The sequence below is a fragment of the Cupressus sempervirens genome, chromosome 8, assembly GCF_028749045.1.
Source record: "Cupressus sempervirens isolate cs-2001-9-10 chromosome 8, ASM2874904v1, whole genome shotgun sequence".
NCBI classification, from domain to species: domain Eukaryota; kingdom Viridiplantae; phylum Streptophyta; class Pinopsida; order Cupressales; family Cupressaceae; genus Cupressus; species Cupressus sempervirens.
The window spans coordinates 34,425,904-34,438,103 of record NC_143125.1 but is presented as its reverse complement, the minus strand read 5'-3'; positions in this window follow the sequence as shown (position 1 = coordinate 34,438,103).

Below are 12,200 nucleotides of genomic sequence, written 5' to 3'. Positions count from 1 at the left end.
CCACTTACGTGCCATTTTTTTTGGAGAATGGTAAAACCCTAATATGATTGTTCTTTGGAAGTTTCCTTAAAAGGGAAAGTGTTCTTAGAATACTTTAGAATAACTGAGAGGGGGGGTGAATCAGTTATCCAAGGTCTAGATGTACATATAAATTTTTTCACATCTTATTGAACCCATAAAACATCATTCATCATGCATGCATCCATAATATTATGCAATTACTTAAAACTTGTATGTTACTATCAAATCAACTTTGCAAAAATGTAAAACATGAAACATAATAGATTTATCAACACACTTGACACAATTATTTACATGGAAACTCAATTTGTGAAAAATTATTAGTAACATGCTACTCTCTTTACTCTTCTAAAGTGATGCCTTGTGAAAGGAAAACCTTGTTAAAGGTTACAATACACACTGTTAAATGTGACCCTGTTAAAGGATTTCAATCACCTTGTTAGGAGTGAGCCTTATTAAAGGACTTTAGACTATTCACTTAGAATGTCACCTGGTTAAAGGATTTACAAATGAATTTTAAGTCAACCTTAATCCAAAGGATTTACCCTAGACTGATATAATTATTAGAGAGTAATAGTAAGGCTTTATCTGATACAACTTACAACTTCATTTGCTTAATCCAAAAGATTTACCCTAGGCTGATATAATTATTAGAGAGTAATAGTAAGGCCTTATCTGATACAACTTACAAATTCATTTGTAGATTATAGATCTCTATTCACTCCTCAATTCTGCTTGGCCTTCATACTTTATAGCTCTAATAGCTTGTTCACCCTTCAAGCATTCATACCCTCAAGCCTTCTTTCTTAATATGTGATTGCAGACTCTTCTCTTTGGTCACTAGATGAAGAAAAACCCTTGACTCCTTGTCTCCCTTAGGTCGTCGCACATGAAAACCTTGCTTCATGACCAACCATTTCTATGAATAAGAAATTAAGATATTTTTCCACTCATTCTCCATTGTCCAGTTTAGGGTTTAGATGAATTAAGTAGGATATAATGTATGTACCCCATATCTCATATCTCTTCTAGAAAATTCACCTAGAATCCACTTTGAATACACCTAAAAATGGTTTACTTTGAATTTTGTACCACCAGCTCATATACCTTATCTTCCACCTAGTTCACATAATCCAAAAAAATAAACTTGTTGGCTTAGATCCATCAAATTCATGATCTTTTGAATAATGCAACAACTTGACACATATTTTGTTGCTTGGCATCCACTGTGAAATTTCCCGACACAAACTAAAGTTTACTAATGCTTAGCATCAACTAAACTTTACTCGATATTCACTATTCTTCTCGACATACACTAGAATGAACTTTTACTTGGCTCCAACTAATTTTCTACTCAGCTAGCTCTGCCTTTTCTCAGCACCTACTATCCACTTGGTCAAGCTTGGTAGAAAACCTTTGTGTAACTTGTTCTTTTAAACTTTCTTAGTGTAACCAGCCTTTGTATCCTTAAGTAAATTTTCAATAAATCATGTCATCACTATCTTAATTAATTCTTGTACTTCATTACATAATCATAACTCAACCTTTTCTCTAGGTGTTATTGTTACATCTTTTGAAAAAATCCTCTTCATCAATCAAGTAAGTGATAGTACTTAAATCTTATAAGAAATTGCCTTACCATCAAATAGTAGGTTTGACATCAGTGACAAAACAATGATTGAAACACATAGTCCTCTTCACCAATCTCCCTCTTTCAATCTAGTTTCAACAATCTCCTTCAACAATGATCTTTTCAATATGATCTCAACAATCTCCCTCTTTGGAATTGATGGAAAACCAAACCAATCAACCAAATCAACCAAATGGTAAACACACTATTCAACCAAATTGATTAGGTTAAAATAGTAAGACAATGCCAAAAAGAAAACTTGTATTGAAATCTCTCCCTCTATTAGCAACTTTCATCTTCTGAATAGGTCACAAAATAATTTCTTATAACTCCCTCTTACTATATTTTCCTCTTACTAGGTAGATGGTAGGATTTCTCTTTCTTTGCTCTCCTAATCAACAACTATCTCCTTCAGCAATTATCTCCCTCTTACGATTAGTAAACTCTCTTTCTTTTTGATAACAATGATCTCTTGATATAGATTAATCAATCTCTCTTGATTAGTAAAACTCTCCCTCTTTGACAACAATCCCAAAGACTTGTCATCTTTAACATGACAGATATAAACTTTTTTAGTTTCTTCAATTTCTCCCTCTGTCACCTTGCTTGTAACTGATTTAAAGTTTCAGCTCTTTGATTACTTTAGGTAGCTCCAAAGTAAGATCCTCTACATCAATGTGTAACATATAAACATTATCTTGTTTGATGTAGGGCACTCCTCTTGTTACTTCGATAGCCCTAGATAGGGGTATCACCCCTAGTTTACCTCTTAGATACTCATGAGCATCCTTAGGTAATACTTTTGTGAAGATATCAATAATTTTCTCCTTTGTGTTAACATATTCCACCTTCACCTCTTTATCTTGAACTAACTCTCTCAAGTAATGATAATTGATTGTAATGCACTTAGTCTTTATGTGTATCATAGAATTTTTTGATATATTGAAAGCACTTATTTTATCATAATAAAGTATCTCTAGTTTTGTGATCTCTTCATTCATACCTTTGAGTAGTTGTTTGATCCATACAATGTTTTTACAATTTATAGCAGCAAGAACATATTCAACTTTAGAAGTAGATTGTGAAGTACAATTTAGTTTCTTGCTAGTCCATGTAACTAGTCTCTTGCCTAAGAAAATGCTCCTCTACTAGTGCTCTTTCTGTCATCAATGTTTCTAGCCCAATCAACATTAGTGTAGGCTCTCAATTCAAATTTCTCATTCTTCTTGTGGTATAGACCAAACTCTTCTATTCCTTTTAGATATCTCATTATTCTTTTTATAGCCATCAAATGATTCTCCCTAGGATTAGAAAAGAATATTGTAACTATCCCTACAGATAATGCAATGTTATGTATGTTATGTACTACATATTGCAATTTTCCAATCATACACTTGTACAATGTGTGATTCACCTCAGTTGAATCATCATTCTTTGACAACTTTTTTCCTATTACAATAGGTGTACTTACTAGTTTGAAATCATCCAATCCAAAAGTTTTTAGTATTTCCTTGACATACTTTGATTGAGTGATGTATATACCATATTTCATCTAATATGTACTTAAAAACCTACAAAGAATTTTATCTCTCCAAATATAGACATCTCAAATTCTTACTTCATCTGATTTTCAAAATCCTTACATAAAGCATCTTGACCTCCAAATATGATATCATCAAAAAAAAATTAGATAACAAAATACCTTTTCCTTGCTCTATCTTCATGTACAAATTTATGTTATCTTAGTGCTTTCAAATCCAATCTTCATAAAATAATTGTGAAGTCTCTCATACCATGTTCTTGGTGCTTGTTTCAAACCATATAGAGCCTTGTACAGTCTACATACCATGTTCTTATCGTTAACATCACCAAAACCTTTTGGATATTCTATGTAAACTTCTTCCTCTAATTTACCATTTAGAAATATAGATTTAACATCCATTTGATAAACTTTAAAAACTTTGTATGCAAAATAAGCAAGTAATGTTCTTACTCCTTCCAATCTAGCAATAGGAGCAAATGTCTCTCCATAGCCAATTCCTTCTTCTTGTGCATATTCCTTGCAAACTAGTCTTTCTTTGTTCCTTGTGATTTCACCATTTTCATTTAGCTTGTTTCTGAATACCCACTTAGTAATAATCACATTTTTGTCTTTTGGTCTAGGAACTAGAGTCCATGTTTTGTTTTTCTCAAATTTTTCAATATCTTCTTCCATGGCTTTACTTCAGTCATCATATTCTAAAGCATCTCCCACTGATTTGGTTTCCTTCATGCTTAGTAGACATGTATCATTTCTCAATTTTTTTCTTATCATTGGTCTAGCATCTTTATCCCGAGTGATTTGAGTAGTAGGATGATGTCTTTTGACATACTTAGACAATATTGGTTTAGCTCTTGTTTCTTCATTTTATCTTTCAACTTTAGAGTCACTACGTACATCTTTGTGAAGTAGCTCAACATCTCTTTCATGTGCACTAATCTTAAAATCAAAATGTGTATCCACTTCGTTCTATAACTTGGCATTTGTATGTAGCTCAATTCTTGAATACAACTTGACATTCATAGAGTGTAACTCGGCAGTCACTGAAACTTGCTATTGATTTGTAGCTTGATTTGCAACATCTTCACTAGCATGCATACCTTCATAAAAGTATACAAATGATTTGTATTCTTCTAGTTCTTTCATAGGTTCAGCCTCGTATACCTCTATATATTCATCAAAGTTCACATTTGCACTTTCCACAATTTTTTTTAATGTTAGTATTTAAACACTTATAAGCTTTACTTCTTGTAACATTTACTTCTAAATATCTTAAAGTATTTTACATTGGGTGAGTATCCATACCATAGTCCAAAAGGTGTTAAATGAGTACCTTTCTTGATTTGCACATGATTCAAGGTATAGATAGTTGTACTTATGACACAAGGAAGGATAGGGAAAACTAGGGCCAATGGCACACCTAGCTCTCCGAACCACCCTGCAAGAGTTAACACGATGAAAGAAAACACAAAAAATAGCAGAAAAATTACATTTTCCCATTGTACTCTACAATACTCTTCCAAATTGAAAGGCCTTTTGGCTTACAGCCAGATACAAATTAAATTCATACATAAAGATCAACAACAAATTTACATTTTCTCGTTCTGCTTTGCAATCCTCTTCCAAACTTCCTAAAACTCTTAACTGCCCTAGCTCCTAGCTTAAACACTCTATTTATACTAGCCAAAATGGCTTATAGATCATTCTAAAATATGGAAAAGCCACAAGTTGGCTCTCAAAAAATATTAAATGAAAATAAACCTATCATTAAATGCACAAGTTGGCCTACATTAGCAATTAACTATCCTAAAATCAATGTTAGAGAAAAATTGTGATATCTCCTAGCTCTGATTGATTTAGAACTCACACTTAAAATTTTGGCATAGATATCTTGGTCCTCTACAACACCTTAAGTGTGTAAAGTCTTATTCATCAAGGAAAAGTGTGCATCCATTCTAAAATTTGAGCATAAAAAATTGTCATGTAGAACTGCCAGAAATCAATGTTCTAGGAGAATTTTCATAACTCCAAACCTATAAGGAGTTAGAAATTTCACCTTAGATTATAGATAGTAATCTAGGCCTTCTTTAATCCTTGAAGTGAATAGCCCTTAATTAAATATGAAAAATTATTTACATAGTTTGCAATAGGCACCCAGAAATCAGAAAATGTAGTTTCAGCAAAACACAGTTTCAACAACAAGATAAAAATTGAAAACATGTAGGATAGCAGTGCAACCCAAGATGCTCCTACATCATACAACCAAGGTTGGAAGAAATTATTCTCTTGAATCATTGAGATGTCACAACTTGAGCTAAATCCAACTCATATTGAGAAATCCATGAAGCATCTTCCATAGGTTTGTTCTTCCACTTCACCAGATATTCATAATAATCTTTTTCCCTTGTGCTCTTACCAATTCTCAGATCCAATATCTATTCAACTTCTTCAATCTATTTCTTAGGATAGTCCTCTGATACAATAACTTCATCATCTAACTCATGATATTTATACAAATTAGCAATATTGAATATAGGAGATATATCCATGACATCAAATAACTCAACTTCATAAGGCCCCATTTGGTTGGGGAAGATGAATTTCTCTCATAAATTGGTTATGTATTTTAGGAAGATAGTTGGAACATTTGGTTGACACGGAAGATTAATTTTCAAATCCATATTCTGCGTTTGGTTGCCAATTTAGAAATTGGAATTGGAATGGAATATGACTGGGAATATCTTTTTCTTGCATTTGGTTGTTCATTTTCGAATTGGAATTGGAATTTGATGTAATTTTTTTTAATCTTATTTTATTAGTGAAACACAAAGATTATAATCAGTAAAGTATTAATATTTATGATTTAATTTATTTATAATTAGACTACATTATTATTATTATTATTTATTCTTGAATATTCACAGTTTTATTTTGTTAGTCAAGAATAAATAAAATGATTATTATTTTTTATTTTAATTCTATTTATTAGCAAAGAAAAGTAAAAAAAATCATACTTGCAATCATTTGTACAAAGTTATTTTTTGTCCCATTGTTGGAAATTGTGATCATATATATTATATATTTTTGAAAATTATGTAAGACAAATTTATCATCGAATTGAATTTATTGTCAAGTTCATCTAAACTTCATAATTGTCAAACTCGAACTCAAACTTGAACCTTGTGACTTAGCCACTAAATATGTGTGTGTTTATGTCCTCCCTCTATCGCTCTCTGTGTTTGTGTTCATCCACGTGATTTGGTAGAAGGATTGGACACAATAAATGATGTTTATGCAGATGAATTATAGCCTACACTATATGAGAATTCTCGCATCTCTCAGGACCAGTTGCTGACATAGAGAGGGATTGTGAGGCATGTTGTGGCTCTTGGTCAGTATCTTCAGAATCCATTGGCCATGGTTGCAACATTATGTAGTCCTAGCAAAGAAATATTATCATTGAAGCTTCATTCACTAGAACATTTCCTTACTCCAGACAAAAAGTATGAAATTGTTGAGCAGGTAATGGTTATAGCAACCAACTATAGAGGCTATGAAGCGAATTGTCTTTATAAATGCTTTTGGTTTTTTTAAGGGTTAGAGGGACTGGACAAACAGTGTCCAGAAACCATGTTATGGATCCCTTGGATGATACTAGAATTCATCCAAAGTCATATGAACTTGCCAAGAAAATGGCTAAGGACATATATTATGAAGAAGCTGGACATGATATAGATGATATGGATGAGGAAACACAAGAAATGGCTGTTGAGCATGTCAAAAAAATCTTGATCTGTTAAATGCTCTTGATATTGATGAATATGCTTGAAGTGTGGAGCAACAGACATCCAATAAAAAGAAAGAAACCCTTGCTGACATAAATAGTGAATTGTTACATGGATTTAAGGATTTGAGATCTCTATATAAAGAGCCATCCCAGGATGAGGAATTTTATCTGTTGACTGGAGAAAATGAAGAGACCTTGTTAGTGGGAAAAATTGTCCAAGCAACAGCCCATAGAGTCAAAAATCATTGTATAATTTGTGATCTAGAATCAAGCTTGAAAGGAATAATATTGAAAGAGGAGATTTCTGATGATCTAGATATAGATCCTGTAGAAAAAATTGTAGAAGGTAGCATCCTTAACTATTGGCTGAAAACTATGACAAAAGTGAAGTACCTAGTTGAGTTAACTTGCAAAGAGAGTTCACTAAAGAATGATAACTATCAGGGTGAACAGGATAAGGATAAGGAGGTTAAGGATCCATATTTTGTGGAAGATGATTCCATTTCATGAAGTGAACAAGAGAATGAAACCATTAAGTTCCTAGTAGATAAAGAGCCAGAGGAGTGTATTATCCATCCAAGCTTGAAAGGGCCTACTCACTTGATTCTAACACTAAAAATATGCAATGGAGTTTATGCACACAAGGATATTGTGGAGGGAGGAAAATACCAAAAGGATTTTGCTAGCTATCTTTGACTTGGAAAATGCTTTCAATGGGGAGGAGACATTTGAAGATCTTGATGAGGTCATAGATTGATATATATTCAAGAGAGGATAAGATATTTCATTATTTTGTTCTACTATTTGGTGAGTCATAAAACACACATCAACATACACCTTTCTACAGATGCAGGAACACACAAGCTCCTCTCTCTCCCTCCCTCCCTCCCCTCTTCCTATCTTGCACTCTCTGCCCCTCTATGTATCTCTCCCTTTTAATAAATTTATTTAGTTAGTTAATTATTCAACAAAATATGCAACTAAAATTTTACGTGAAATATTATATAGGAAAAAATATACCATTTTACATTCACATACATTAAACATCTGGTGATAACTTTAACAAGAAAAATGATGCTTTGTCAATAATTGCTCTTAAAAAATGTGGAATTTTGGCTACATAGATTTTACATATTAATCATATAATCATATTTTAACATCATGAAATTCTGATAATGAATTTCAAATAATTACTACAATATGAAAACTTGCTAACTAGATCACATATCCATGAACAATATGAAAACTTGCTAACTTGATAGAACAATATCCATGATCTAAATGGTGGTGTGAAAACACACCGTTAAATATGAAAACACTGAGAAATCCATGATGTATGCCCTTATGCCCCACATTTGACAGCAACCCTCTCATGTTGCTCAATCTTCCCATTACTATTTGTGTTGTTAGATTATCAATCCTGCATATATGAACTAAACATGCTTCAAAAATTAAAACCTGATTTTTTTTAATGGAATACACGAAGGAGTGGCATTAGAAATATTGACCATTTACAAACATAGTAAACAATCATCAGATAGCTCATTTTTTTATCAACATGTGTGGTCTTGCAATATCAGCAAAGCAAGAGCAATAAAAAAATACAAGAGAAAGACACTTTATCAATACTGTTGACAATCTTGTCAAGAAGCGCGTACATAGGAAACCAAATTGTGGAAAAAAAAACAAGAAATTAAAAAAAAATCCAAGTAAATTAGGAATATACATATATTAACATGGGACAAAATCATGACTATACAATCATCTACTAGAAATCCTCAATACTTTTGATAATCTTGTCAATGAGAACATACATAGGAAATCAAATAGGGACAAAAAGACAAAAAATAAAAACATATGCAAGAAAATTAGGACTATAGATATAACATAGGACAAAATCATGAACTATACAATCATTTAGCAAATCACATTTCTATATGCTTTCAAGTTCTACAATTGAGTATTCATCATTTGCCACTCCTTGTGTATTCCATGTATGTATGGTTCAAATTTAACTCTAATTAACAATGCAATGAACAACTATACCAAACGTTTATGAGATCATAAACTATGTGTTGTGAGAGATCAATGCAATACCATTAAACAAAGCCAACTAACCATATGTAATTATTTCACATGCCAATCGTGTGAATGCCAATGAAATGAACAACTAAACTATGTATTAACCAATGCCAATCATGTCAATGAAATGAATGACTAAACTATGCATAGATCAAGTATGTATACATACATACATACATGTGTGTACATACATACACACAGACATACATACGTACATACATACACATGTACATACATACATATGCACATACATACATACATACATACATACACATACATACATACATGCTTAGCAAAATAGTAAAAATGTGCTCAGTAATGATTTCCAATATAGTGTTGTGATACATCAATACAATACCATTACACAAAGCCAATTAACATCTGGAATTACTTCACATGCCAATTGTGTGAATGCTAATGAAATGAACAACTAACTTGCATATTGAGCAATGCCAATCATGCCAATAAAATGGATGACTAAACTATGCATAGATCAAGTTTGTATACATACATACATACATGTGTGTACATACATGCTTAGCAAAATAGTAAAAATGTGCTCAGTAATGAGTTCCAGTATAGTGTTGTGAGAGATCAATGCAATACATAGATCAACTACATATACATACGTACATACATACATACATACGTATGTATGCACATACATACTACATACATACGTATGTATGTACGTACATACATACGTATGTATGTACGTACATACATACTATTTGTTTCAAATCTGTTTAGAAAAATAGTCAATATGTGCTCACTATTGAATTCCAGTATAGTGTTGTGATAGATCAATACCAGTGAAATGGACAACTAAACTTTGTAATAGTTTCTTGCCAGTAATGAGTTCTAGCATAGTGTTGTGAGAGATGAATGCAATACCATATAAATAGAGCCAAGTCATAAACTATGTATAGATCAATGGAAATCATGTCTTTTATCTAGACATAATCAATATGTGCTCAATAATGAAATTTACAAGTATATCACTAGTTTTTATCTATACATAGCTGACCTATACATAGTTTATCATGGTTCTATTTCTATATGCTATCTGCTTATCATAGTCAATAGATGTGGTAATTGTTTATTTCAAATCTATTTAGCAAAATAGTCAATATGTGCTCACTAATAAATTCCAGTATGGTGTTGTGAGAGATCAATACCAGTGAAATGAACAACTAAACTTTGTAACAGTGTCTGGCTATTTGTGTCAAATCTGTTTAGCAAAATAATCAATATGTGCTCAATAATGAATTCCAATATGTGCTCATGTGATTACCTGTATATATCATAGTGCCAATCATAATAGAAAAACATGGCAATCATGCTTTTATCTATACATAGTTTATCATGGTTCAAATATATTTAGCAAAATAGTCCAATATATGCTGTAACAGTTTGTTTCGAATCTGTTTAACAAAATGGTAAATATATGCTCACTAATGACTTCCAGTATAGTGTTGTGAGAGATCAATGCAATACCATTAATCAAAGTGAATCATGCCAATGAAATGAACAACTAAATTATGGATATATCAAGAATGTATAGATCCATGTAAAATCAATCAACATACTTATGAGGTCATAAACTATGTACAGATCAATGCAATACCATTAAACGCAGCCAACTCATAAATTATGTATGGATACAAGGAAGATCAATGACAATCATGGCTTTTATCTATACATAGTTTATCATGGTTCAAATCTGTTCAGCAAAACAGTCCAATACATGATGTAATAGTTTGTTTAGAATCTGTTTAACAAAATAGTAAATATATGCTCACTAATGACTTCTAGTATAGTGCTATGAGAGATCAATGCAATACCATTAATCAAAGTGAATCATGCCAATAAAATGAACAACTAAATTATGGATATATCAAGTATGTATAGATCCATGCAAAATCATTCAACATACTTATGAGGTCATAAACTATGTACAGATCAATGCAATACCATTAAATGTAGCCAACTCATAAACTATGTATGGATACATGGAAGATCAATGATAATCATGGCTTTTATCTATACATATTTGACCTATACATAGTTTATCATGGTTCAAATCTGTTTAGCAAAATAGTTCAATACATGCTATAACAGTTTGTTTAGAATCTGTTTAACAAAATAGTAAATATATGCTCACTAATGACTTCCAGTATAGTGCTATGAGAGATCACTAATTAAATAGTCAAAATGTGCTCAATAATGTGTTCCAATATAGTGATGTGAGATCAATATAGTTTCAGTTTAGTGCTATTCGAGATTAATGCAAAACCATTGAATAGAGTAATCATGCAGCATAAGTCATTGCAATCTAGTCAGTAGCTAAAATAGCTAAATGGTACCAAATGTCATTGCAATCCACTCCACTCTCTCTGCCTCATCCATCATCAAGAACCCTTTGGCTCTTTCACGTTGAAGCATGAAGGTATCATGTGCTTTCAAAAAAATTGCTCGACTCAGTTCAGAGATAGCTTTGAGAGTAGTATATGCAGCAGTCAAAATATTATGATCTTCAAATTTATCCACTTTTACAATTTGAGGCTTACCGAGGCCATCTTTCAGTTCCTTCATAGTTTTTCATATCACATCCAATGATGTAGATAAATATGTCTTCTTCCTCTTTCCCCTTCTTGATGATGATGGTGGAGGAGTCCCTCTAGCACTTGCACTCGACTGATTGGAATGATATAACTCTTCATCAATATCTGGTTGGCTATCAAGAGGTGTACCACAATTGGTATCATCCTCATCAAGCACATTAAATACATTGTTCACAGGGTGCCCTTCTTCAGCATCAAGGGAATTGTAGATGCAAACCCTTCAGCAATGTCATTATCAACAATTACAACCAACTCATTGAAATATTGGAAAGGTGACCTCTTATACATTTTTGCATTTTTGAATTCTCTCCTCTACATGTAAGCATTAATAGATGGATTAGGTTGTAAGTTTTTCATTATTAAAATAAGAAGGGAAAATTTCTTCAATGAAAAGAGTACAAAGATCATCCTACCTTCAAAAGGTCATCCCACACTGAATCCTCAGCATCCACAATTTGAGTTTCTTCATTCCAAGCTAACCCACTTGTATTTTTCAAGTCCTTCATTACTTTATAT